Source organism: Thalassophryne amazonica, chromosome 3 (genome assembly GCF_902500255.1).
Source record: "Thalassophryne amazonica chromosome 3, fThaAma1.1, whole genome shotgun sequence".
NCBI lineage: Eukaryota > Metazoa > Chordata > Actinopteri > Batrachoidiformes > Batrachoididae > Thalassophryne > Thalassophryne amazonica.
This window is the reverse complement of record NC_047105.1, coordinates 107,786,774-107,814,427: the sequence shown is the minus strand read 5'-3', so window position 1 is coordinate 107,814,427 and position 27,654 is coordinate 107,786,774.

Sequence of the window (27,654 nt, the reverse complement as noted above, 5' to 3'; positions counted from 1 at the left end):
ACAGAGAATGCCCGGTCCTCCCCAGTGGCAATATCTGGCCCTCGGAACTCTAGTGCACACTGGTTAGACGATCTCTAAGCTCTGCTTTGGTCCCTGATGTGTCAGCAGCTTGGCTAAGTATAACTGGGGCCAAAACCATTCAGAGCTTTAAAAAGAAACATTTGAATTTAAAATCAATTCTAGCCCGAAAAGGAAGCCAATACAGAGCATAGAGGACTGGGGTGATATGGTCACATCTATGCGTGTTATTTAACAGACATGCTGCAGCATTTTAAACCAGTTGAAGTCGACTAAGGAAAACTGGGAGACTCCAACATGAAGTCCACTGCAACAGTCCAGCCGAGAACTAATAAAAGCATGAATGGCTTTTTCCAGATCTTCACGATTTAAAAAGGCTTCACCTTCGCTAAAAGCCGGAGTTGATAAAAACGTGACTTTACCACAGAGTCAGTTTGTTTGTCGAAGTTAAACCACTGTCAAACATCACCCCAAGATTTCTGACGGTGGGTTTAACCGACAATTCCCCAACGTCCATTATCTGTGAGTCACCAAACAAAATACACTCAGTCTTGTCTTCATTTAGGTGTAGGAAATTCAAAGACAACCACTGTTTTATTTCTGCAATACAGCTGGCCACCCTGCCCCCAGTGACAGTGTCAGTTTGTTCCAATGCGAGATAGATTTGCATGTCGTCTGTATAACAGTGAAACAACATATTCTGGTTTGCAGTGACTGATCCAAGTGGCAACATGTACAGGGAAAAGAGAGTGGGGCTAAGGACTGAATCTTGCAGAATGCCACAGACAAGAGAAGCACTTGAATAGGACAGATCACCAATCATTACAGAAAAAACACAGATCGGAAAGGTATGAAGTGAACCACTTCCAAACAATGCCATCAAGCCCAACATGTTCTTTAAGATGGGACAGTAGGACTGAGTGATCAACTGTATCGAAGGCAGCTGTCAGGTCTAGGAGCACTAAAACCATAGGGTGCTTAGCATCTACTGACAATACAACATCATTGTGCACTTTTAAAAGAGCCCATTCAGTGCTGTGACGAGTTCTGAAACCTGATTGAAATTTTTCAAAGACAATATCATTTTCTAAAAACAACTGTAACTGTATAAAAACAACTTTTCTATAACCTTGGACAGAAAGGGGAAGTGAGAAACAGGTCTAAAATCTGATAAAATAGCGGGATCAAGCTGTAGTTTTTAAGTAGTGGATGGACCACAACATGGAGGCAAGTATTTATAAAATGCACTAAAAAGGGCAATGGTCTTTTGATAATTTATTCAAGCTTGAAGTCCCCATCGGTCCCACATAGTACAAAAACTAGTCTGCAGGAGAGTGAAAAGGCACTCCCCGCCCAGCACATATACGCCCTGAAAACATAACCTGGCCCAGGGGTGTGGTTACAAGCACTGAGCTCAGAGAGGCATCCTGACAGTTGCATCCATTTAAAAATGAGCAAATATTTGAACAAAAACTAAAGTTTATCAGTTTGAACATTAAATATCTTGTCTTTGTGGTGTATTCAATTAAATATAGGTTGAAGAGGATTTGTTTTAATTTCCATTTTACACATCCCAACTTCATTGGAATTGGGGTTGTACCTAAATATTTTTTGCAGCTCAAAGCCACTGGAAAAGATGAGATGGCTCCCAAGATACTGTTAGGCACAGCACTGACACTTTTGTGCATGTGAAGCAATCAAATGTGGGAAATAATAATATGTTTTGCACACACATTCAATTTTTTAATTCCCTCTCACAGTGAAACTAGAGTGCCTTGATTGGAGAGTGGCGTCAGCTCAGAACATGGAGCCATTTTGGGTTCAACTGCGCTAAACTACTGAATGAACCTTTAATGTTTTCAGCAATTTTTAAAATCAGTTAACCACATACAGTAACATCCAGGTACAGGTGCTATCAAATAAATATAAAAATAGTTAAGCTATCAAATTGACATAAATTTACAATTAATGATGATTTAATTAATTTATTTAAAGCCTGATTTATGCAGCTGCAGCTCTGTAACTCTGTGTCATGCAATGACGTGCGTGACAGTTTTAAAGTTCTCCATCTCTGGATTATGCTTTATTCTGGATTAATTTGACCCTCAACAAATTGTTCTTTCTACAATCATCACCTCCAAATCAAAGGTAAGATAGTCAATTTCCTCTTTTACCGACTTCGTGCTGTAAATGTGTGGACTTTTCTGATCATTTATCAGCATGTGCGCTATATAATATGATGGGAGATGAAGGATTAAAAGCAGAAAAATGTCAAATCACAGCCTTTTGTGTCTGATTTAACAGGTGCATGTCAGGCTTCAGGTCCCAGTCTGAACACAGTTTGAAAAAAATAAACTGTTGGACTTTTAATCACAAAAATGACTCCGATCCCACTTTCCTCAAATCGGCGAGTGTCAGAGCTGAACTTTAATTTGTAGCTCTGCATGTCCAGACTGCTCAGGGTTTTTAATGGAAATACATTACAATCGGACGGGACATTTCATCTGATGTGAGCGAAAATCTGTTGTACAAAATCCATTATATACATGGTGTTTATTACATGGAAAACAATACATCAACATCAGGACTTTTTTGTCCAGTGACTGCGAATATCTGGTTTGTATGACAACGGTTTAAGTGAGTGTTACTGTATATGGGACTGAACAATCAAAGCTTTGATGATGATGACGGCTTCCATCCCACACAGTTGACTTTATTTTCCCACATTTTTCTTCTGGTCGGGTCTGAAGTGAATCTGTACATCTTGAAGGCCTTGTTGTGTCTATTTGCACATCAAATACACAACAACCCGGCATTTTCAGCGAATAAATAAAAAAGCTGGATGTACATGCAGACACATTAACAGTGAACGATACTTTGAATCTAAGATGGCACCATGAGTCACGTGACCGATTTTTTTTGACTTGTCATGTTACTATTCTCTCTAATCTAGGCACTCTAAGTGAAACTCTACATCAGCCATAGATAGGAAAACCTGTGCAGCGCTGTGCACAGTGCACAGCTCCTGCTCATCCTTTGCTGTGTTGTTAGAGGCAAACGTACTGTGTGTGTGTGCTCTGTGGTTCTTCTGATGCCTCCTTTATACATACCCATGGATGCTTATTCGTCGTCTTTGGACGGATTTCCATCTTTTTGCAAAATCTCACCATCTAAAAGAACTAGCAAAACATAAATTTTTATTTCCTCAAATCCATACATGTCAACCTATACGGATTGTCCATAAATTATACAGATTTTTCCGAGTTTCAGAGTCATACGGACGTACGAATAAAGTCTTACGATATTCAGGGTTTGGTCTGCAGCGGCTCTGTAATCAACCGTTTCTGCAGCGCGACTCCACTTTGATGCATGAGCCATTGTTGGTTCTTTGATTCGCTGCTCTTCAGAAGCGGTAAGTCCGCTTCTTAACTCCTCTCAAAGCCATTAAAATATCGTGAGACGCTTTTGTGTGGATTAAAGTCACTAACTGGGACTCTTGTCATGTTGTAGTCAAGAAACGAGAATCATCCTCCGTTCCGTTGACACAAAATTCCCGCTTTAAATAAAATGACACCTCTTTCCAAACACTGTAATACAGAAAATAAACTACAATAGACTAAAACGTTTTTTTTTTCTTCCCAAAATGAGATGTCCTGTGTTCTTTATGAATTAAACTGATGCTAACATACAGCACAGCCAGCTGTAAGAGCTCAGCTCAGATATATGGAAAGACATTCATGCAAAAATGTCTGAAAGGAAATGCTTTTGACAAAAACTACAGATTTTGTTAATTTGTATTTATGTCCAGAAAGCAAGGATCCACCATGGAGAGTTTATTATGTCCAAAGTTTAAGGATCCAGTGACCAATTTCATATTTACTTAAAGACTCAATAAAATGTTGTTCAATGCAATTTCAATTCAATCAGCTTATAAACCACCAAATCACAACAAAAGCCATCTCAAGGCACCTCACATAGAACAGTTCAACAAAAAAAATTAAAAAAAAAAAAAAAAAAAAAAAAAAAATTCAAATACATAATTAAAAACAGAAATAAAAGAATAAAACAGATAAAAATAAAAACTATTCATAAGAAAGAGAATAAAAATAGGCTTTAAGGCTTGACTTAAAGTATAGTAGATATTTTAAATTGATACTCATGGTAAATGGACTGCATTTATATAGCGCTTTTCCATCTGCATCAGATGCTCAAAGCGCTTTACAATTATGCCTCACATTCACCCCGATGTCAGGGTGCTGCCATACAAGGCGCTCACTACACACCGGGAGCAATAGGGGATTAAAGGCCTTGCCCAAGGGCCCTTAGTGATTTTCCAGTGAGGCGGGGATTTGAACCCATGATCTTCTGGACTCAAGCCCAACACCTTAACCAATAGACCATCACCTCCCCTATTATTATTATATTCATGTTTTGTACCTCCATATTAATTTAGTCAGTGTGATATTCAAATATGATTTTACACAGGAGAGAAACCAGGATGTGGAACACTGGTTGATGTGTTTATACTGTGTTTATGTAGTTCTGTAAGAAGAAAATGTTACACTCTAGGTATAGAATGATTGATTAGATGCCATGTCAGTGTTCAGAGCAGACAAATAGGCTGAGTGTATATGTATTTACTATAATAGTATGTATACATGGTAATGTCATCTATGATGGCATACAAAAGTGAACTGATCCTAAGCAGATTCTCATCAGTATTATGTTGTTATGTATCTTTATCTAGTCTGAAAGCAATTATCTAGTCTCTAGTCTGAAAGCATTATGAGGTTAACTAGTTCTTTGAATGTGGAGATTTTAATTGCCTAGTCTTTGAGCCCAATCAAAAACAAACTAAATCAATAAAGTTTTTTGTATGAGTTAGCTATATTTGTAAACTATTGTTATATTCTGTATATACTCCTACAGGATGGTACAACATGCCATACTGCATGAGATCGCAAGAGAAATTTAACAGCTGTTTCAAGTCCAAATTGAATGCAAATAATGCACCAAAATGCACCACAGGGCACTTAAATTCTTAAAATTTCACCGCGAATAGTTGCTGTCTTTTAATTTACCAAGACTTTGGATTGCTGTCTTTTTTTTCATCGTAAGCATCCACGCATACTTGCTTGCATATCCTTGACAACCTTCACCCCTTCATTTCTATGTAAGCGTCCATGATGTCATGTGTATGTGCAAAGCTCCTCTTTTCAGTGACATTTTATTTCTTTTTATTTTAGGCTGGAATTTGCTTCCAGTACATTGACAAAACTGAACTCATGCAATGGATTTCAGAGAGACAGTACACGCTGTTACAGGAAGCTAGCTTTGGTATGCTAGCAAGCTTTGAAAATTTAGGCTAGCTACATCAATCCAGCTGCTTAACAGCCAAACACTGTAGTTGTGTAAGTGAAACAAAAATAGCTTAAAAAGCTCAACGCATTGTTGTGAATATGAGTTATGTTTTGCAGTTATATCACGTTTGTTGCCCCTTGTTTTTGTTTCGTGTTCCTTGCGTATATTCCACACACAGTGGATAATGAAAAGAAAGCTATTCTCCCATGGCTGCTGTAGTCTCCGCAAATAAACGAACACCAGAGGGTGTATTGCATATTTTACAGACATAATGCAAACAGTATGTAGAAACGAGGCATAAAATATGTTCCTGTATTGCACTGATAAGGTACGAGGGCGGTGTATCGTGTGTACTGAGTGGCCAGCTTTAGTGTCATAGAAAGATGGTGTAAAATGTGATTATGTCTGTGAACTGCAGACATTTGCACAGTGCTTGACATGGCACGTATTTGTCAAACACTTAAAATTAAAAAGCTATTAGAGGTGTGAATGAGTTATCAGGAGTTCACAAACAGCAATTCGTACGACTTCACAGTCCACTGAATTAATAGCTTCAAAAATGACAGAAATGATTTCACAGTTGTAAAATGAGTCACAGAGTATTTCATTCAGATTTCTGAATCTGAAAATTAAAACCGGCCATATATATGAAAGGAATTAACTTACTAAATACACTCAACAAAAATATAAACGCAACACTTTTGGATTTGCTCCCATTTTGTATGAGATGAACTCAAAGATCTAAAACCGTTTCCACATACACAATATCACCATTTCCCTCAAATATTGTTCACAAACCAGTCTAAATCTGTGATAGTGAGCACTTCTCCTTTGCTGAGATAATCCATCCCACCTCACAGGTGTGCCATATCAAGATGCTGATTAGACACCATGATTAGTGCACAGGTGTGCCTTAGACTGTCCACAATAAAAGGCCACTCTGAAAGGTGCAGTTTGGTTTTATTGGGGGGGGGATACCAGTCAGTATCTGGTGTGACCACCATTTGCCTCATGCAGTGTGCAACACATCTCCTTCGCATAGAGTTGATCAGGTTGTCAGTTGTTGCCTGTGGAATGTTGGGCCACTCCTCTTCAATGGCTGTGCGAAGTTGCTGGATATTGGCAGGAACTGGTACACGCTGTCATATACGCCGGTCCAGAGCATCCCAAACATGCTCAATGGGTGACATGTCTGGTGAGTATGCCGGCCATGAAAGAACTGGGACATTTTCAGCTTCCAAGAATTGTGTACAGATCCTTGCAACATGGGGCCGTGCATTATCCTGCTGCAACATGAGGTGATGTTCTTGGATGTACAGTATGGCACAACAATGGGCCTCAGGATCTCGTCACGGTATCTCTGTGCATTCAAAATGCCATCAATAAAATGCACCTGTGTTCTTCGTCCATAACAGACGCCTGCCCATACCATAACCCCACCGCCACCATGGGCCACTCGATCCACAACACTGACATCAGAAAACCGCTCACCCACATGACGCCACACACGCTGTCTGCCATCTGCCCTGGACAGTGTGAACCGGGATTCATCCGTGAAGAGAACACCTCTCCAACGTGCCAAACGTCAGCGAATGTGAGCATTTGCCCACTCAAGTCGGTTACGACGACGAACTGGAGTCAGGTCGAGACCCCGATGAGGACAACGAGCATGCAGATGAGCTTCCCTGAGACGGTTTCTGACAGTTTGTGCAGAAATTCTTTGGTTATGCAAACCGATTGTTTCAGCAGCTGTCCGAGTGGCTGGTCTCAGATGATCTTGGAGGTGAACATGCTGGATGTGGAGGTCCTGGGCTGGTGTGGTTACACGTGGTCTGCGGTTGTGAGGCTGGTTGGATGTACTGCCAAATTCTCTGAAACGCCTTTGGAGACGGCTTATGGTAGAGAAATGACCATTCAATACACGAGCAACAGCTCTGGTTGACATTCCTGCTGTCAGCATGCCAATTGCACGCTCCCTCAAATCTTGCGACATCTGTGGCATTGTGCTGTGTGATAAAACTGCACCTTTCAGAGTGGCCTTTTATTGTGGGCAGTCTAAGGCACACCTGTGCACTAATCATGGTGTCTAATCAGCATCTTGATATGGCACACCTGTGAGGTGGGATGGATTATCTCAGCAAGGTTGAAGTGCTCACTATCACAGATTTAGACTGGTTTGTGAACAATATTTGAGGGAAATGGTGATATTGTGTATGTGGAAAACGTTTTAGATCTTTGAGTTCATCTCATACAAAATGGGAGCAAAACCAAAAGTGTTGCGTTTATATTTTTGTTGAGTGTAATTAATTATCAAACTAATTCATCAATTTTTTATGTATGTTTACATTTTCATGTGTTTGAGGTTTCATGTTAAATAAAACTAACTGCATCTTAAAACTAAGTGTATCATATCTGGAAATACGAGGTCTGTTAGAAAAATATCCGACCTTTTATTTTTTTCAAAAACCTGATGGATTTGAATCACATTGCATTAGCCAACCTTGAACCTTCGTGCGCATGCGTGAATTTTTTCACGCCTGTTGATTGCGTCATTGGCTGGTAAGCAGCCTTTGTGTGAGGATGGGTGTAGTCTCTCGTCGTTTTTTCTTTGCAAAGAAATGGCGGAACGACTGGAGCAGCGCGACTGCATCAAATTTTGCCAGAAACTGGGCGACAGCCAGGTGGAAACCATTCGGATTATTCAGACGGCTTTTGGTGACGATGCTATGGGCATCACACAGATCAAGGAGCGGTACAACTGGTTTAAAGACAGCCGCACAACGGTGGACAGCGAGCCACGCTCTGGTCGGCCATCAACATCATGAAATGACCAGATCATTTCCAAAGTGAACGCTGTGGTGATGTGGGACCGTCGTGTGACTATCCGAGAAATTGCGGAAGAGGTGGACATCAGCACTTTTTCGGCACATTCCACTGTGACAGAAGATTTGGCCATGAAAAAAGTTGCAGCGAAATTCAAGCCGATGGCTTCGGCACAAAGCTGCCGACGGAGCAAAAGCGCCTCCGTGCTGAGGTCTCACAGGACATGTTGTGACATGCTCACCTCTTCCACAATTTCTCAGATAGTCACATGACTGAAAAGCCACCGAAAGCCGTCTGAATCTTCACATGTCCTGTGAGACTTCAACACGGTGGCACTTTTGTTCCGCCATCAGCTTCGTGCCCAAGCCATTGGCATGAATTTCGCTGCAACTCTTTTCATGGCAAAATCTTCTGTCACAGTGGAATGTGCCGAAAAAGTGCTGATGTCCACCTCTTCCACAATTTCTCGGATAGTTACACGATGGTCCTGCATCGCCACAGCGTTCACTTTGGAAATAAACGAGGGACCACTGTATATGATAAAATCGTTATCAAGTTGTTCACCAATGAATATGGCTTTTTACACTCTTCATAAAACCATACAACATTTATCATTTATAAGTATGTGATAAAATCTTTATCAAGTTGTTTTACCAATGAATATGGCTTTATACACCCTGAAGAAAACCATACATCTCAGGGTGTATGGTTTTCTTCAGGTTCGGCCTCAGGGTGTATGGTTTTCTTCAGGGAAAATCCAACAACTCGTCTAACTCAGGCGAATATCTGTCATTTTGGGTGACTGGGCGTGAATGTCGGGCCTCTGAAAATGCATACCGCCCTCCAAAAGCATGTTATTGTATTATTACTTGTTTTGGATATGACCGTATTGAAGTTTGGGGAACCACCTACAAAACAAATATGAATTCAATATTTTTACTACAAAAGAAAGCCATAAGAATTATCAGAAATAAACCATATAGTGAGCCAACAAATCCATTGTTTGTCTGTTTACACATTTTAAAATTTTGGGACCTGATTGATTATAGTATAATACAAATTATGTTTAAAGTAAAAAATAAACTTTTATAACACATCCAGAACCTGTTCAAAATGAGGGACTACAGTTATAATTTGTGAGGAAATGGTAAATGGACTGCATTTATATAGCGCTTTCCCATCTGCATCAGACGCTCAAAGCACTTTACAATTATGCCTCTCATTCACCCCAATGTCAGGGTGCTGCCATACATGGCGCTCACTACACACCGGGAGCAATAGGGGATTAAAGACCTTGCCCAAGGGCCCTTAGTGATTTTACAGTCAGGAGGGGATTTGAACCGAGGATCTTCTGGTCTCAAGCCCAACACCTTAACCACTAGACCATTACCTCCCCCTTCACCCTTCACTGGAACATTACTTCAAAAATCAAAGATTTGAACTACAGTAAAAAATAATTGTGTTTCTACTATTAAAGGTGTGAATATTTGGAATTTGTGCCTAGATAACATAAAATCGCTCGGTAACTTGGTTGGCTTTAAAAGACTTTACAAAAATCATCTAATTACTTGTTATGGTGTGAGGAATGTTATGTGTCGACGTGGGTTGAGGAGCGGACCTGCGTCCGACTGAACCCAGCGCTAAAATAACCAGAAAGCGGTTCCAGTAACAAAACAATTTATTTTCCCCCTTTTGTGCAATACTTGGTGTACAAACATAAAACGCGTCTGTCTGGCAGAGTGAAGGACGGCGCGCTCTCCAGCGCCCAAAGGGATCGAAGCCCGGCGCTTCTGGACTCACGTTCACCGCCAAACACCCCCCAGGTGGACACGACAAACCGACTCTGTGAAAGGTAGAAAAGGTGAGGTAAGTCAGCAGCTACAGCTAATATCCTTCAAAGGCACACACTATCAGCAACACATTCAGGTCTGAATTTAAGCTTTATGTAAATGAGCAGCTTCTCACAACAGGTGGAGGATCATCAGTCCGCACGCCACGGCCGTGAGAAGCAAGCTACACAACTCTCATCAATATTCACATATACTGCGTAACAAAATACCAAGTTACTGTTAACAATTATTCAGACAATCAAATCACCTCTGATGTGTGCTGACAACATGTGTCCCTCACCCGTCCTCCTTCACAGGCACGATGTGTCGAACCCAGGTGCGGTCCTCAGCGTCTCACAAACGAACATCACAAGGTCGAGTTCCCGGCAATTCTGCTTGAATCACACATGGCTTAAATGCAGAACGCCATCTCATTATCGGCTTCAGCTGAAAGTCTTTAAAGTTGCACGTGAGCATCATCCACAGGTGCTGCATATCACGTTGATGAGGGTGAAGGACTCCTCTGCCAGCACCTTCTCCACAGACAATAAATCAGTTTGCATACCACCTGGAGAGCAAAGAAAAGAAAAGAACACCCAAAAGTCCAGCCAAACCCCCCAACACACAACAGTACCCCCCCTTTAACGGGAAGCCTCCCGGCGACCGAACAGACCAGGCCCGAGAACAGCACTTCCCTCTGGGGTCCTCGTCAGGAAGCAGACAGCGTAAGGCTCCCAAGGCCCACCGCAGACAGCAGGACAGGGCACCGCAGCTGGAAGGCCGGCTGGCATCAAACAAAAACCCCAAAACAGTCCCAGGTACAACCCAACATACAAGAAAAACATAAAACCCACCCAAAACCTTCCCAGGGGACCGTCCCATCCAACCCGGGGAAGAAAAGAAAAACTCCCAAACGCAAAAACCCAACACAGCCCCACAAACACAATACAAACATAAATGCACAAAGAAAAATAACAAACAACCCCCCCAGAACGACTTGCAGAGCCCAACACCCCCCAGAAGGCCTTTGCTGCCAGTTCCAGGAGAAATAGCCAAAGCCGGAATCCCACAGAGGTCCCCAGGTACACATGGAGCAATGGCGCCCCCCAGAGGACCGTACCATCAAACCCAAGGAGGCACCCTCCCCACAACCGAGGAACCCCAGACCTGGCCACACTTGGCTAGTCGGCCCCACAAGCCAATTCCCCCCCAGAGGACCGTCCCATCAACCCTGGAGGTGGAACCTGGAAGGAAACAGAAGAAACACAAAAGTCCAACCCCCGGAGGACTACATTAAACAACCCCGGGGGCAAATACAACAACCGATAAACCCTGTTACCTTCCCCAGCACCCCGAAAGACCCCAGATCACTCCCAGAGCCCTCCGTCGGCTCAATTTTGGCGAACGGCAACAAAATATCAAGCCGGGGAAGGGAACAGGAAAAACTAACCCGGCCCCAACCCCAAGGTGCAGCGGAAAACCGGAAATACATCCGGTGCCCCAACCCGACCATACCACCAGCCTATCGGGAGGGGTGGAACTACCGAAATGGCGAATGGCAACAGATCGGCCCACCCCTCCGACTGAGGTATGTTCCCGCTGCACCACACCCCGGCAACACCAATGACGAACGGTACAAAAACCCACCGAGGCTGGAGTGGAACCGGGCCCTAACCAAACCAAAGAAACGCCCCTGACAACCCCCCCTAGGTGCAGAGGTCTTCTGAGAACGCTCAGCATGACCAACCTGCACCACCCCATAACCCACAAGACGAACGGTCTTGGGGCGAGTGAGGTTGGGGTTAGGGAAGCAGGGAAATAAAAAACAACAAAACAACCCCAGACCCAAACAGAAAATACCTAAGTACAAATAATAAAAACCAAGGATCAACTGAGTCCAGCCGAGCCCTGAACCGCCTGTCGTTCACTCCACCAGAAGCGCCTCCGAATCCCCAAACAATCTATAATCCCTTTCAGAAAAAAAAACAAAACAGCCCAAATAATTTTTTTTTTTTTTCTGTGTGTGTTATTTTGCCTGTCCCAGAACACCTGGAGATACGTCACCACTATTTTTCTCGACGCTTATATGACGGGGCAATATAGCGGCTTCAGCTCGTCCGACCTGCATGGGCTCATCCGCAAGAGGAGCCAGAGGTCCCGTCGGAGGAGTCTCAGTGGGGCGAAGAAGAGGCAGCCCAGATCTGTGTCGGGGAAAGCCCCGAGACGAAAAAACCCGTTCTGATGGCCACCCTCTCTTGCGTCCACGCTCCTTTATCCGATCATCTAGACGAATCACCAAAAATATTAGCTCATCTAAATTGCTTGGTTCGTCACGGACTGCTAGCTCGTCTTTTAATGGATCATTTAAACCATCCACAAACACTCCGCTTAATGCTGCGGCATTCCAACCAGACTGAGCAGAAAAAATTTGGAAATCCACAGAATAATCCGCCGCACTCCGCCTCCCCTGCCTGAGATTCAGCAACCGTTGGGCAACGGTATAAGCAAAAACCAGAAAACATTGCATCAAAAACAGAGCACAAGCTTCAACGTTTCCCGCATAAGGCTCCGGACGACAAATAAACAGTTCGGAAGCCGAATCTCTGGGTGACGGAGTTATCTGCACCGGTATCAATGGTGCCGCAGCTGGAGCAGCAGGAAGCGAAGCGGTTTGCGCTGCAAGCTCTGTAACGCGGGCATCTGTTTGTTTAATTTGGTTTGCGAGATGCTGTAATTGCTCCCATATTTTCTCCAAGTGTTCTTGACCTCTTTCGGCAAATGGAACCGCCTCTGCCGCTGGGTCCATTTTAGAATGGCCGGGAACTACTGTTATGTGTCGACGCGGGTTGAGGAGCGGACCTGCGTCCGACTGAACCCAGCGCTAAAATAACCAGAAAGCGGTTCCAATAACAAAACAATTTATTTTCCCCCTTTTGTGCAATACTTGGTGTACAAACATAAAACGCGTCTGTCTGGCGGAGTGAAGGACGGCGCGCTCTCCAGCGCCCAAAGGGATCGAAGCCCGGCGCTTCTGGACTCACGTTCACCGCCAAACACCCCCCAGGTGGACACGACAAACCGACTCTGTGAAAGGTAGAAAAGGTGAGGTAAGTCAGCAGCTACAGCTAATATCCTTCAAAGGCACACACTATCAGCAACACATTCAGGTCTGAATTTAAGCTTTATGTAAATGAGCAGCTTCTCACAACAGGTGGAGGATCATCAGTCCGCACGCCACGGCCGTGAGAAGCAAGCTACACAACTCTCATCAATATTCACATATACTGCGTAACAAAATACCAAGTTACTGTTAACAATTATTCAGACAATCAAATCACCTCTGATGTGTGCTGACAGCATGTGTCCCTCACCCGTCCTCCTTCACAGGCACGATGTGTCAAACCCAGGCGCGGTCCTCAGCGTCTCACAAACGAACATCACAAGGTCGAGTTCCCGGCAATTCTGCTTGAATCACACATGGCTTAAATGCAGAACGCCATCTCATTATCGGCTTCAGCTGAAAGTCTTTAAGGTTGCACGTGAGCATCATCCACAGGTGCTGCATATCACGTTGATGAGGGTGAAGGACTCCTCTGCCAGCACCTTCTCCACAGACAATAAATCAGTTTGCATACCACCTGGAGAGCAAAGAAAAGAAAAGAACACCCAAAAGTCCAGTCAAACCCCCCAACACACAATAAGGAATTCGTTTTATCGATTTTTTTTGGGGGGGGGGGTGCATGGTGCACTGCTCTTTGCATGTTTGTGGCGCAACTTCCTGTTAGACACCGGAAGTAGCAGTTGTTTTCTAGCGGTTTTCATTTCGTGGACTGGTTTATTTGAAGGTTTATGGTTTTCTTTTCTTGACGATCTTCAGCTCCCGCAGCATTTAAAAAATGACCTTGCGCAACTTGGGTACATGTTGCACTGTTTGCTTTTGTACTAACAACCAGATGAACTTAAATCTGCAGCTACAAGAGCGATGTTTTTTAACGTGCAGCCAGAGTGAGAGTTTCCACCGCCGACCGAGAGATGAGGAAACCAGAAGGATGTGGGTGAAAAAACTCAACTTGAAAAGAAAACCTAAAACGTTATACGTGTGCTCTTTTCACTTTGTTGACAAAAAGCCCACAGAGGAATGTCTTAGTTTGTGGCTGGGATGTGACAGACGACCGGAGAAACTAGTGATGATTGACAGCAGTTACACATGAATAACAGGTATGATTTCATGTGTCTGGAGGACAAATCACAGTAATATTAATCATTAGCAACAACATGTATTACACTTTTCTGAAGAGTTAAAATTTAAAATGTGTTTGGACTGCTGGACAGTATGAACCTAAGAATGCCATAATTTCAGTAGACATAAAATGTTCAACAATACAGTATTTTAATCTTAATCTGAATTTAATATGGTAGCTGTTATTATGTGCCAGGCTTTCTCTTGGTTTCTGGAACGCAGAGGTGATGCTGTTACCAGTGGGAAGTTGTGGGGTTGATGGAAGGTTAATGGTGTAAATAAAGTGTTGTCATGAAAATCCTAATGCATCACTTCTTGATCATATGAGGTCTATTAGAAAAGTATCCGACCTTATTATTTTTTTCAAAAACCATATGGATTTGAATCACGTGTGATTACATCAGACATGCTTGAAACCTCGTGGGCATGCGAGAGTTTTTTCACGCCTGTCGGTTACGTCATTCGCCTGTGGGCAGTCTTTGAGTGAGGAGTGGCACACCCTCTCGACGATTTTTTCATTGTTTAGGAATGGCTCAGAGACTGCTGCTTTGTTTGATCAAAATTTTGGACACCATTCGATAAATTCAGCTGGTTTTCGGCCATCAAAAGCCACCTGAATTTTACAAATGGTTTTCAACACTGTGGTGTTTTTCCTGTCGCGGCGCACACAGATTCACCGAGTCGTCACGGAAACGACTCAGCGAATTTGCGCGAACGTCTTTCATTACAAAATGTCCTTAAACAGTGGAATGTCCGCATAAAGTCCTCATGCCGGCCTCTTCTGAATCTTCTCTGTTCTCTCACGACGTCCTGGGTGAATTAAGCCTTAAATTAGGATGTTTTCAGGTCGAAACAGGCCGACGACGGGGCCTGGAAGCGCTGCGCGACGTCCCGCTCCGTGGGAAGTCCTTACAGCGACAGAAACACCCCATAATCTCTCATCAGCCGTTAAACTTTTCACCGAAAACCAGCTTAAGTTCTCAAAGAGTGTCCACTCGGATATTCCTCACAGGTCCAGAAAAAATTTTGATAAAGCAATGCGCGCCGTCTCGAGCAGCGTGTGAAACAAAGGAATTCAGCCGAGAGGGCGGGACCACATCTCACTCAAGGCCTGCCCACAGGGAAATGACGTCACCGACACGCGTGAAAAAACTCACGCATGCGCACGAGGGTTCAAGCATGATTGGTGTAATCGCACGTCATTCAAATCCATATAGTTTTTTTTTTAAATAAAAAGGTAGGATACTTTTCTGATAGACCTCGTAATGTCCTTTATCGCTGCCCTCAGATGAACCAGATGAGATGGATCAGGGTGAGGCACTTGTTTGCAGTAACAAAATCATCATGTTGGACCCAGAGATGGAGATCACACCTGTTCAAAAGGGTCCACCATCACGTGTGAAATACATCCACCAGGGCCGCCACACTGTGTAGCTGACTGCATCTTAGACAGTGATGCAGACTCCCGTCTGTTTGCAGGGATTCCACTCACAAAATTTCAAATGCTTCACCATCAATGCCGGTTGTGGCCCAAATTCTAATAACTTTGATCAAACTAAGACAGAACTTTGTCATGGCTGATTTGGAACACTGTTTAAAATATCACAAGGTCAGGTGAGCAGGACAGTGGGACTGTGGATAGACATTATGTGTGAACACATGAAGGATCTGACTGTGTGACTGCCTCATGAAACAATTAAAGCAACATTGCCAAAAGCTTTTAAAGAGCATGTTGTTAACACAACCTGTGTAACTGACTACACAGAGACCTTTTCAAAAAGCAAAAAAACCTGGATTCAAGAAGTGAGTTATACATTCACTATTATGCAAATAACACAGTTAAGTATTTAGGGGCTGTTTCCCCCTCTGGAATAATCATGTTTATTTCTTACGCTTATGGTGGAAAATGTGACATGTACAGAACACAGCTGTTTAAAAAAAAAAGATCTGGAACATACAGGGCCGGCCCAAGCCTTTATGGGGCCTTAAGCAGAATTTGATTTGGGGGCCCCCCTACCATCAACTCAGCACCAGATGCCTCATTATTCCACAGGCTACACTGTTATGTGTGTAACGTACCCACAATTAGCATTATTTGTAATTATCTTACATCATACAGGTGTCATTCTTGTTTTTAACCTTAAAGGGGTAGCAAACTCATAAATATGTTTTAATTAACTTCTACATACAGAGTGATGTATAAGTATGGCTCATTAACTATTTGAAAGTAACATCAGCAGGCAGGAGACTGCATTTATAGTAAACACATTAGTTTTTCTTTCAGATGTGCAAAATGTTCAATATCCAAATACAAAATAGAATCAAATGACATTCACATTATCTTACAGAAAAATAAAGTTTTAATCAAAATTAAAAACAATACTTAAATAATCTCCAAAATGAACATAGAAATCCACAACATAACAGCAATGTGTGTGCATAGCAATGCACAAACATTGCACTGGGGGCTTTTGCTTTAACGTTGACCTGCAAACCATTGAGAGCTGAACTACTTTCCCCACCTTTCGCACCAAATTAATCTGAGGAGTTGATCTGCCCTGCTGTTTAACTCGAAGTTTTTCTTCGTAAGGAAGACTATCAAATGGCTTCGCCAAAATCCGGTCCACAACATTCAAATTGTCTGCCATTATGTGCAGCTTGCTACCTAGCTAGCTAGGTGGGACTGGCGCGAGGCCCGATTTGAAGTGTGTCCGCCTGTGAGTGCTTTGTGACGGTGGAGGAGCTCAGCAGCACCCGCTGCTCGGTAGGGCCAGAAACTGTGATAGAAGTCAGTCTCCAAACACAAGCAGCTACAAAAAAAACCACCAGAAATAGAAGCTCGATTTGTCGCTAGTCGTTTTTAACAAAGAAAATGACGCTAACAGGATTAGGAAAGTCTCCGGTTCAACTCAGAACAGAATGAAAATGCTCCCACGGATGTTTACACCAAAAGATCGCTGATTCGCTCATTTCGCTGTCAATCAAAAAGGGATTCAGCCTCAGACAGATCACCCAATCATCATGCAGAAGCTGAGCATCCGGGACGGCCGAGGCCAGCCCACTGCCCCATAGACCCCCAGACACGCTGAGTGTCTGATGGGCGGGACAAAGCCCAGCATTTATCCAATGAGTCGTCTCGTTTCGCTGAATGCTTTGTGACACTGTTTAAAGCACTGTGAAGCTGCGGGTTTGAATGAGAGGAAAGCCACGTCGTTATCAGTGATAAAAAGCTGATTCTGAACAAACGTTGAGCGCGTTGTAGCGCATATTTAGTCAATGATATGTACACATAACAGTATATATTTGATCACTTATTTTTTTACATTTTAGGGGAAGCTGAGCTTCACTTGCAGTCTTAGAGCAATCGCCTCTGACTTTAAGACACCTAAAGCACTTTACACTAAACGAACGGAGCATTTCGCAAATAATGACAACAAAAATTGTAATATTGCAAACCTACCTTTGTCTTGTTTTTTCTAGTCTTCCAACTTCTTTTTTCTTTTCTCCGCTCCAGAGGGATAATTTCTTTTCCGAGACATTACTTGCACTCACTTCATTGCTCACGATTAGTCATCGACCACCTGACCCAAGCGGTGCATCTAAATTTGCCCAACGGTGGCAGCAGCCAACAGGAGGCATCAATTAACCTCGTATTGGTATTTTGTCAAAATGAATTTATTTTTTTTCGGATGTAATACAATTTCGTTTAAATTATTCAATATTATTTTAATTTCATGTATATATTTACTTTTTTATCATAACGTCTCGGTGCTCTCGGGGCCCCCTGGTGGCGTGGAGGCCCTAAGCGACCGCGTAGTTGGCGTATGCCTTGGGCCGGCTCTGGGAACATACTGAAAATGTAATGAAAACACTGTTTTCTTTGTAACAGTAAAAAATAAACAACTGAAAGTGTCTTATTTCCATCCTTCTTTATTTTTCTTCACATAGTGCTCTTTTGTTGTCTGTAACACACATTGCGCCTGTTAAGTGATGACTGTATTTTTAAGAGATTCAGATATTTGGGGCAGAGCAGAACCTTCTCTGCAACATCCACTAATGTTGGAAGCAGGTGTCCAGATAACCAGCTGCAGACACATCACTGTCAACAACATCTGGAGGGATGTATTCTGTTACATTAGTTCATACATTATAATAAACTAAAGTTACCCACCCGGAGATATGCCCTGACCTGCACTGCATGAACACTTGCTGTGTGTATTTCACCTGATGATGAAACTCAAACCTAGACTCGGTGATGTGGGATTTTAAAGCTTCTGCTGGCCTCTACGTCTGCCTTAAGGTAAATAAGTTGTGTCCCAAGACCTCTTTTAGCAGAACGGGACCGACCTTATTATTGTGCAGGTCCTGATATGCCTCAGAGCTTTTCAGATTGTTCACTGTCTCCCGTCTGAAGCGAGAGCTAAGAAAGGAGCTAAAAATGCTACCATATGTTATTTTAGGCCACTTCTTCATGTCATCCTCCCACCTACCTATATTTGTAGACAGCGGGATTGTAATGTGTCATTTGAACTGTGACAGCTGCTGTTTACGTCTCTAAGTCTCATGGGAAGTGGATTTGCATGAACAGTTGACATAAACAAATGCCGGTTCTGGTTCATACCGGAAGTCTGACCCATAATTCATGCAAAGCCTCATGGGGGCTCGGAATAAGGTGGATAGAAAGAAAAAAAATGTTTTGGTATGGTTTTTATGGAGTGTTACTCTAGTAGCAACTGCATCTAACACACGTAACATTCAGTGTAACACACGTAATGTTACATGCGTTACAAGTTTTCAGTTATGTAATACTCACAAAATAACAAGGTTTTCCTCTGAATGGTCCTGAAATTACATCTGTAAGCATGTTCTTACTTTAAATCCTAAATTTGGAGAACCTGATATAAATGTACGGAATCCTATGGGAAAAAAATGAATGTTTCATGTTACATCTGTTCAGTGGTGGACACAGTTCCGCTAATACGCTAACCGCTACTTAGCAAAACTAACTTTTTTGTTAGCGGTTTAGCTTTTCAGCTAACTTCAAAAGCCATCAGCGGACCAACTAGCTTCCGCTAACTTTAGTTTTGCTAACTTTAGTTTTGCTAACTTTAGTTTTGCTAACTTTTAGTCCACTAACATTTTTTTTTTTTTTTGCTGGCATAGTAAGTAAAGACGAATGGTCAAAAAGGTTTAGAAACCCTAAAATCACACGTTACTTCCTGTCTGTTAAATGTTTTGCATCATTCAGCCCGCTGTGAGGAGCTGAGCTCAACCTGACAGCAGCAGAAGGGACCTGACTGCCCGGCTGCTACAAAGAAAAAAAGTTGTTTACATTCAAGATAGAGTGCCCCAGACGTGTGGCAAAAGGCATAAAAAGCAGGTTTGACTTATGGTTTGATTTAAAAACCAAACTAATTCCGGCTATTTTATTGATTTTTAACATCAAGGCTGTCATTTTTACAAATTGAAAATATAACAAATATCTTTTAGTTTTAAAATAATGCACTAATTTTGAAGGTTTGAGCATTAAAACTCACAGATGCCAAAAGGCATTATGGGAAAATGAGCCTCCTCATCACTGTTTGGTTGGTTTATTTGTAAAAAAAAAAAAACAACACACAACTTACTGTAACATGTGTTGGCTTTTACAAATAAATGTCATTTGTTTTTCATTTGTAAAAAAAAATGCATTTGTAAAACTGAAAATTCTGTGTGATTCTGCATGCGTTACACCTCCATTGTGTGTTACTTCATGCTTGCCTTGTCGCAATATGTAGCCCATGAGGCTTTAGAAAATGCTTTTTTTTTCTAGTTTATATGTATTTCTGCCACAGAAAATGTAAATATGAGAGGATTTTCATCAATAAAATGGTATTTAGATGACATAATGTGCTGTTGATTTTTCTGATAAGTATCATGAAATCGTGTAAGTCAATTTCAGCAGCAGAAAATACCACTGAACACTGTCCCACATGCTCCAAATGGGTTTTTCTGGATGATTTGGATATCTGGCATCCCACCAAAAATTAAGTTCATAGACAAATGAAGCACTTTATATTTTTAGATCCAGGACCACTTTCCGTGGAATGGGCCACTAACGTTTATTACAATAGTGGGTGAGTTAGCTGTGCTTTCATGCCTGCTGTTGTAATAATTATTAAAACAGTAACAGTTATTACAATAGCAGCTGCAACTGCATTTGTGCCTGCTGGTGTAATTATTAAAACAGTGACAGATATTTCAGTAGAAGCTGCAACAGGGAAGCATCAGTGTTTGTATTTGAAAAGTTAATTCACTTAATATTCATACTGCAAAACTCAGACTAAAGGACGTTTTTGTGAAAAAGATCTGAAGATTGGATTGGTCACGTGCATGGAAGCATGCACACTCTGTTCTCATCTGGCTATGTGTGTGAGGCACTACAGTGGTTTGGGACCGTTAGCAGACCGTGGGAGCCACAGATCAAAGAGGCCTCCTCCTGTGGAGGACTACAGTCCCGAAGAACAGAAGCCGCTATGGGACAGAGCCAGCATCACTTCGCCAGCTAATTAACTAAAAGCCCTTTGACGCTGTGTTATTTGCATTTCTAATGTATAACGCTCAGTGTAATATCTGCCACACGTTAAATAGGAAACATTTGTGGGTTTGTCTAACAAGGCACCCCAGTGTTTTGAGCACAAATACATTTAAAACAGGAGCGTGATTACACAGACAAGCTGAATGACTCTGAGGTAAACAAATCAATGTTCTAATTGAGTTTGTCTGAAACATTTTGATGCATATTTTCAAATTGTGTTGAATATTAATTAGAAAAATGCATGTGCGCTCACAAGCACAAAGGCACACAGTCCCATCTACCCCACGTTACCTCAGTGAAGGTTCAAGGGCCCTCAAGCACAGCTTTCCAATTTCTGCACTTACTGGAGTGAGAGCAGAGCCTGAATTATAAATCAAGGGGCTTTAAACGGCTATGTAGATTAGCAAGCAGCCTGTTTGGTGTCATCAATAATTAATTAGTTGTTTGCACCAGAATGGCCCTTGCTTTTTTTTTTTTTTTCCTCTGTTTGCAAACACTCACTGGCATGCAATCAGGAGCTGTCAGGCTGTGAGGAGGGCTCCTGCAGAAAATGACATCATGGCAGAAGGTCATCATCGCAGGGAGCTGTGCTTGTTTGCTCTGTCACTTAAGGCCAATGCATCCTCTGACACAGAGGTGACATCCATAAAAACTATACGCATTTCAACAAAAATGAACAAGATGTGTTGGAACTCTGCAAAACAGACACCTGAAAAGCAACACTGGTTTTGTTTGCTGGCTGGACACCTCAATCAATCAATCAATCAATTTTTTTTTATATAGCGCCAAATCACAACAAACAGTTGCCCCAAGGCGCTTTATATTGTAAGGCAAGGCCATACAATAATTATGTAAAACCCCAACGGTCAAAACGACCCCCTGTGAGCAAGCACTTGGCTACAGTGGGAAGGAAAAACTCCCTTTTAACAGGAAGAAACCTCCAGCAGAACCAGGCTCAGGGAGGGGCAGTCTTCTGCTGGGACTGGTTGGGGCTGAGGGAGAGAACCGGGAAAAAGACATGCTGTGGAGGGGAGCAGAGATCGATCACTAATGATTAAATGCAGAGTGGTGCATACAGAGCAAAAAGAGAAAGAAACAGTGCATCATGGGAACCCCCCAGCAGTCTACGTCTATAGCAGCATAACTAAGGGATGGTTCAGGGTCACCTGATCCAGCCCTAACTATAAGCTTTAGCAAAAAGGAAAGTTTTAAGCCTAATCTTAAAAGTAGAGAGGGTGTCTGTCTCCCTGATCTGAATTGGGAGCTGGTTCCACAGGAGAGGAGCCTGAAAGCTGAAGGCTCTGCCTCCCATTCTACTCTTACAAACCCTAGGAACTACAAGTAAGCCTGCAGTCTGAGAGCGAAGCGCTCTATTGGGGTGATATGGTACTATGAGGTCCCTAAGATAAGATGGGACCTGATTATTCAAAACCTTATAAGTAAGAAGAAGAATTTTAAATTCTATTCTAGAATTAACAGGAAGCCAATGAAGAGAGGCCAATATGGGTGAGATATGCTCTCTCCTTCTAGTCCCTGTCAGTACTCTAGCTGCAGCATTTTGAATTAACTGAAGGCTTTTTAGGGAACTTTTAGGACAACCTGATAATAATGAATTACAATAGTCCAGCCTAGAGGAAATAAATGCATGAATTAGTTTTTCAGCATCACTCTGAGACAAGACCTTTCTGATTTTAGAGATATTGCATAAATGCAAAAAAGCAGTCCTACATATTTGTTTAATATGCGCTTTGAATGACATATCCTGATCAAAAATTACTCCAAGATTTCTCACAGTATTACTAGAGGTCAGGGTAATGCCATCCAGAGTAAGGATCTGGTTAGACACCATGTTTCTAAGATTTGTGGGGCCAAGTACAATAACTTCAGTTTTATCTGAGTTTAAAAGCATGAAATTAGAGGTCATCCATGTCTTTATGTCTGTAAAACAATCCTGCAGTTTAGCTAATTGGTGTGTGTCCTCTGGCTTCATGGATAGATAAAGCTGGGTATCATCTGCGTAACAATGAAAATTTAAGCAATACCGTCTAATAATACTGCCTAAGGGAAGCATGTATAAAGTGAATAAATTGGTCCTAGCACAGAACCTTGTGGAACTCCATAATTAACTTTAGTCTGTGAAGAAGATTCCCCATTTACATGAACAAACTGTAATCTATTAGACAAATATGATTCAAACCACCGCAGCGCAGTGCCTTTAATACCTATGGCATGCTCTAATCTCTGTAATAAAATTTTATGGTCAACAGTATCAAAAGCAGCACTAAGGTCTAACAGAACAAGCACAGAGATGAGTCCACTGTCCGAGGCCATAAGAAGATCATTTGTAACCTTCACTAATGCTGTTTCTGTACTATGATGAATTCTAAAACCTGACTGAAACTCTTCAAATAGACCATTCCTCTGCAGATGATCAGTTAGCTGTTTTTGTCAGGACTGGACGAGGGCAGGACACAAATGCAGGCTCGACAAAAGGATATATACTTAAAGGGTGGTTTATTCAAGCTTGGGATCGTTAACAGCAAGGCAGTCCACGGAGCAAAAATACTTGACAAGGATTAAGCTAAAGACGTGGTCCAAAGAACAAGCAAGGTCAAAACAGGAGCAAACAGGTATGTCAGAGCAGAGGCAAAAAACAGGATCCAGAACACAAATCAGAGTTCAAAAACAAAGCTTGGCAAAACAGGAACGAAACAAGAGGCTAGTACCTGAGGGAGTCAACGAACGAGCGGGGAAGAAGTGAACAGACGCAGGTTAAATAGGGACAGGTGTTAATCAGGAAATGAGGTGCACGTGGAGGAGGAAAGGCCTGGAAAGGGGGGCGTGGTCAGGTGACAGCTAAGAGGCCAATGATGCAGAAGGGCGGTGACAAATGGGCAAGAGAATGACAGATGAAGGGGCGTGGCTGACTGAGAGGACAAAGTGCAGGTGTGGAACAGAGTGCAGTGATCCGGAAAAGACTGTGGAAACAATGAGAGACTGACAAGCAGGAGCAAGAGAAAGGTGATTAGATACAAACATGACAATAAGAGATAGTACAATGAACACCACCCTAACTTGAACAAAACTGAAAAGCATACAAGAACGTGATAAGTGAATCATGGGAAATAATACAATAAACCTACTTAGAACAGACAGAAGAACTACAAGAAAACAAAACTGAAAACCAAAACCAGAAATACCCAAATACTTAACAGAAGAGAGAACAGTAACATAAGCAAACAAACACTAAATGCTGAAACATAAAAACAGACTGTGGATAAACTAGAATGGAACTAAAACATAGCTGTAAAGTAACAAAGAAAGAAAGTGACAAAGCAATATGAGAACACTGAATAAACGTGAAGAAAGAGGCAATAACAAAACAAGACTAAGACATAACTGAGGTGAAAAGTAACAAAGGAAGAAAGTGACTAAGCAAAAATCAGAACATGGAAAAAAACCCCACATGAAGAAAAAGGTAATTAACAAAACGAGGCTGATGCCAAAGGAACAGAACTAAATGAAGAAGGGACATATGGGCTGAAGCCTGGAAACGGCCGGGACATGACAGTTTTACAACTACCCTTTCAAGAATTTTTGAGAGAAAAGGAAGGTTGGAGATTGGCCTATAATTAGCTAAGATAGCTGGGTCAAGTGATGGCTTTTTAAGTAATGGTTTAATTACTGCCACCTTAAAAGCCTGTGGTACATAGCCAACTAACAAAGATAGATTGATCATATTTAAGATCGAAGCATTAAATAATGGTAGGGCTTCCTTGAGCAGCCTGGTAGGAATGGGGTCTAATAAACATGTTGATGGTTTGGATGAAGTAACTAATGAAAATAACTCAGACAGAACAATCGGAGAGAAAGAGTCTAACCAAATACCGGCATCACTGAAAGCAGCCAAAGATAACGATACGTCTTTGGGATGGTTATGAGTAATTTTTTCTCTAATAGTTAAAATTTTGTTAGCAAAGAAAGTCATGAAGTCATTACTAGTTAAAGTTAATGGAATACTCAGCTCAATAGAGCTCTGACTCTTTGTCAGCCTGGCTACAGTGCTGAAAAGAAACCTGGGGTTGTTCTTATTTTCTTCAATTAGTGATGAGTAGAAAGATGTCCTAGCTTTACGGAGGGCTTTTTTATAGAGCAACAGACTCTTTTTCCAGGCTAAGTGAAGATCTTCTAAATTAGTGAGACGCCATTTCCTCTCCAACTTACGGGTTATCTGCTTTAAGCTACGAGTTTGTGGGTTATACCACGGAGTCAGACACTTCTGATTTAAAGCTCTCTTTTTCAGAGGAGCTACAGCATCCAAAGTTGTCTTCAATGAGGATGTAAAACTATTGACGAGATACTCTATCTCCCTTACAGAGTTTAGGTAGCTACTCTGCACTGTGTTGGTATATGGCATTAGAGAACATAAAGAAGGAATCATATCCTTAAACCTAGTTACAGCGCTTTCTGAAAGACTTCTAGTGTAATGAAACTTATTCCCCACTGCTGGGTAGTCCATCACAGTAAATGTAAATGTTATTAAGAAATGATCAGACAGAAGGGAGTTTTCAGGGAATACTGTTAAGTCTTCTATTTCCATACCATAAGTCAGAACAAGATCTAAGATATGATTAAAGTGGTGGGTGGACTCATTTACTTTTTGAGCAAAGCCAATAGAGTCTAATAATAGATTAAATGCAGTGTTGAGGCTGTCATTCTCAGCATCTGTGTGGATGTTAAAATCGCCCACTATAATTATCTTATCTGAGCTAAGCACTAAGTCAGACAAAAGGTCTGAAAATTCACAGAGAAACTCACAGTAACGACCAGGTGGACGATAGATAATAACAAATAAAACTGGTTTTTGGGACTTCCAATTTGGATGGACAAGACTAAGAGACAAGCTTTCAAATGAATTAAAGCTCTGTCTGGGTTTTTGATTAATTAATAAGCTGGAATGGAAGATTGCTGCTAATCCTCCGCCCCGGCCCGTGCTACGAGCATTCTGACAGTTAGTGTGACTCGGGGGTGTTGACTCATTTAAACTAACATATTCATCCTGCTGTAACCAGGTTTCTGTAAGGCAGAATAAATCAATATGTTGATCAATTATTATATCATTTACCAACAGGGACTTAGAAGAGACAGACCTAATGTTTAATAGACCACATTTAACTGTTTTAGTCTGTGGTGCAGTTGAAGGTGCTATATTATTTTTTCTTTTTGAATTTTTATGCTTAAACAGATTTTTGCTGGTGGTCTGGGAGCAGGCACCGTCTCTACGGGGATGGGGTAATGAGGGGATGGCAGGGGGAGAGAAGCTGCAGAGAGGTGTGTAAGACTACAACTCTGCTTCCTGGTCCCAACCCTGGATAGTCACGGTTTGGAAGATTTAAGAAAATTGGCCAGATTTCTAGAAATGAGAGCTGCTCCATCCAAAGTGGGATGGATGCCGTCTCTCCTAACAAGACCAGGTTTTCCCCAGAAGCTTTGCCAATTATCTATGAAGCCCACCTCATTTTTTGGACACCACTCAGACAGCCAGCAATTCAAGGAGAACATGCGGCTAAACATGTCACTCCCGGTCTGATTGGGGAGGGGCCCAGAGAAAACTACAGAGTCCGACATTGTTTTTGCAAAGTTACACACCGATTTAATGTTAATTTTAGTGACCTCCGATTGGCGTAACCGGGTGTCATTACTGCCGACGTGAATTACAATCTGCCAGGGATCTGCCAGGGATCTGCCAGGGGGGAACTAACGGCGGCTAAGCTACCTTGGTCCGCACCGACTACAGGGGCCTGGCTAGCTGTAGAATTTTCCACGGTGCGGAGCCGATTCTCCAATTCGCCCAGCCTGGCCTCCAAAGCTACGAATAAGCTACACTTATTACAAGTACCGTTACTGCTAAAGGAGGCCAAGGAATAACTAAACATTTCACACCCAGAGCAGAAAAGTGCGGGAGAGACAGGAGAAGCCGCCATGCTAAATCGGCTAAGAGCTAGTAGCTACGCTAACCTAGCGGATTCCTAAAAACACGCAAAGTGAATAATGTGTAAATAATTTAGAGGTGATTCAGCAGAAGGAGTGCTTTAGTTAAGGCACGTAAAGATTACACTGGGAAACAAATCGTAATCTAGATAACTCCGCTGTGCTCCGGAACAGGAAGTGATACAATACCGCAGTGAGAGCCAACCACCAGTAGAGGCAAGCAAGCATAAATCTGACACCTGTGCAGGAAATCTGCCCACTTTGAATATGTCCCAGTCAAATGTGAAACAAAACCACAAGGAACAGTGGGCAGCGACGGTGAAACACCTTAAGCCCCTTTCACACCGGGGCTGCTCCCAGTTGCTCCCTATTGCGCCATGACGACGCCAAAAAACCGCGCTGTTTGGAGTTAATTGCCGGTTAATTACTGTGTCGGGTTGCGCCTGATGACGTCTCGTTGTGCTGCGAGTTTGGCTGCCAAGTGCTGCCAGTTGCTCCCCCTCACTCTAAACTTTAAATAGCCTCATTTTCTGCCTCTCATCCAGTCTGTTTTTTGAACACAGTACACACACGTCGCTGCCCTTGGAAGTAGTGAGCTGTTTTTGCTGTCTGTTCTTCCCTTCTTTGACCGCGAGATGCGCGTGCACGAACCGTCCTTTAAAGCAAATGTGGAGATGTCTGGAGTTCAACTTGATGTTGACATGTCCTGGACTTACGTCCTTTTTTAACTATGATAAGAGAGTTTGAGGAGAGAAAGGAACTAACTGCCTGCAGACAATTTTTTTTCTTCTTTCCTCCTTTGACTGCGAGATGCA